Source organism: Macrobrachium rosenbergii, chromosome 49, assembly GCF_040412425.1.
Source record: "Macrobrachium rosenbergii isolate ZJJX-2024 chromosome 49, ASM4041242v1, whole genome shotgun sequence".
Classification (NCBI taxonomy): Eukaryota; Metazoa; Arthropoda; class Malacostraca; order Decapoda; family Palaemonidae; genus Macrobrachium; species Macrobrachium rosenbergii.
Window position 1 is genome coordinate 9,281,615 of NC_089789.1, and position 2,500 is coordinate 9,284,114.

The 2,500-nt window shown below is 35.0% G+C and overlaps 1 protein-coding gene across 1 annotated transcript in view; it reads left to right on the forward strand.

Moving 5' to 3' along the window:
- LOC136832072 (abnormal cell migration protein 10-like) overlaps window positions 1–2,500 on the forward strand; it is an 891,193-nt gene that overhangs the window by 130,969 nt on the left and 757,724 nt on the right. The gene's annotated exons all lie outside the window — the stretch shown is intronic.

The window sequence follows — 2,500 nt, forward strand, 5'->3', positions numbered from 1 at the left end:
CACTATTATTTTTAATTACACTATTTATTCTTCTTTGCTTTTGAAACTGTGAAAATTTATTTAATCATTTTTTGAATACCTGCTTTGTTCACATTTTACTGCTATGTATTTTCGGATGCAGAAGGTTGTAGGGACGTAACACACCGTCTCAAAGCTCGGACCAAGGTGTAATCATCCTGACGCTTGAATAGTGACCAGTGGTGAAATAGACTCGCCCCTGGGTGAGCGACAGCAAGTTTAAAAGTAGCGTTTGTTACCAGTAGAGTTGTTATACACAGGAATACTTGAATACAGACTGGTTTTAGTTTTCTGTAAAAGAAAACTATTGTGCCAGCTTTGTCTGTCCTTCCGCACTTTTTCTGTCCGCCCTCAGATCTTAAAAACTACTGAGGCTAGAGGGCTATAAATTGGTAGGTTGATCATCCACAGAAAACTCGATTGCTCCGAAGAAACTTCTGCGCATTTTTAACTTGTTTATTTTATTATTATACTTCTGTTTCTTTGAAACCTCTCTTCCGAAGCTGCGATTGTTATTTACAAGACAAGAGTTTGAGGTCAGGAGAAATATCAGCGTATTGTGAATCTGCTACAGCTGACGCCGGGAACTGACATGTCTGACCTAGGAGGACCAGCTAGAGAATGCCCTAGGGATGCCTTGGGAGGGATGCAGGCTCCGAGATAGCCTTAGCGAATTTTTCTCTATAATTATTATTATTTTATTGGCGATATTTTCATCACTGCGAATTTCGTAGGCATTTTCAGGTCGCTGGTACGATTTATCTTATTATTAAATATTGATATAGAGAGTTTATTACTTTATGCTGATGCATATTTGCGAAACCAGATCTATATTCTTACTTTGTTATTCTTTCGGTATTTATAAAATAGATTTTTTTTTCATTTTTGATGTTTTAAGTTCTTATGTATTTTGCTACAATTTATTTATCTCTTTTTTGCATATGCACAGTTTTCTTTTTATGAATTCAGGATAATATATATAATATATATATATATATATATATATATATATATATATATATATATATATATATATATATATATATATATATATATATATATATATATATATATATATATATATATATTTATTTATTTATTAAACTTGATCACTTGCAGAATAGTTCTCTTCTTTAAGATAATTAATAATAGGATCTCATTTAAACAGGATGGTATCTAATGAGGTCCTGTTATTAAATATATGTGATTATATATATATATATATATATATATATATATATATATATATATATATATATATATATATATATATATATATTTACGTTTTTCCGTGGTTTTAGTTTGAAATATGGTCTGTGAGACAGGTAGCAACAATTTAAGGTAATTTAGCCTTGTGATTCTGACTTCGTGGATAAAGCGTAAAAGAGGAAAACAAAGGAGAATTTCATATGAGCGTAGGGCTCTGGTTACTGAGGAAATATTCAGAAAACACGTGGGCACATTTAAAGTAGTGTATTTACATAAAATGACATTAGAGGGAAAGAGGAACTCAGTAGATTGAGAGGAGCCACAGTTCGAGACGAGAAATTATATATAAATGAAAATAGACAAAAGAATAATGAATTTCAAGCTGCACTGAGGGTGCCAAAGGAGTAATACTGCCGTGCAAGAGGCGCACGGATTATTTCTGGCTTTCTCTTTAAGAAAATATTCACGAGACAAAGCGTGACTGAAATGGGGCTCTTCAGGGCACTTTACCTAGCAGATTTTCCGAGGGCTGAAATTTCTTCCAGAGATGGGGCTTCCGTGAGGGCAAGCGATGGGGACTCCTCGAAACTCCAAGCAATGGCGTGTGGGCTCGAGGAATACGGTCGAAGGGCACGAGGAAAAGTATACTTTGGAATTAGGATGCAAGGGCATCGATGGGGCCAGGTGTTGAGGACGTCTTCACAAGTTCACTCCATATCTTCCAGCCCGCGTGTGTGTGTCGACCTCGTGGGTTTCTGTATCCCCTCCTAGGGGCATGAATCACAGATGCTTTGACTCATTGCACCTGCTGCCTGCAGGGGAGGTTTTGGCCTGTTTACTTTTGCCCCGAAGGAAAGATCTTTATCAAAAATGGGAGCGCCTTTAATCTTTTAAACCCTTGTTTTTAAGTCGATAGACAGATGGTCTATCGATCGGCCCGGCTTTTAACAACCAACAACAACAAAGGAGGGGGAGGGAGAATTTGCTAGCGAATTTTTTTATTTTTTTTTTTATATATATATATATATATATATATATATATATATATATATATATATATATATATAGATAGAGATATAGATAGAGAGATATAGAGAGAGATACACAGAGAGTTCATGTGATTATTCATATAAACCACACCGAACATTATACCTAACAAGAGGCTAAATTAGAGGCAGACGCTTAAATAATAATTATTTCGTAAGATGAAACGTGAGATTTTTGCCGTGATTAGCGCTGTAATTGCGGATGCCGGTGCTGCGATTTTTTTTTT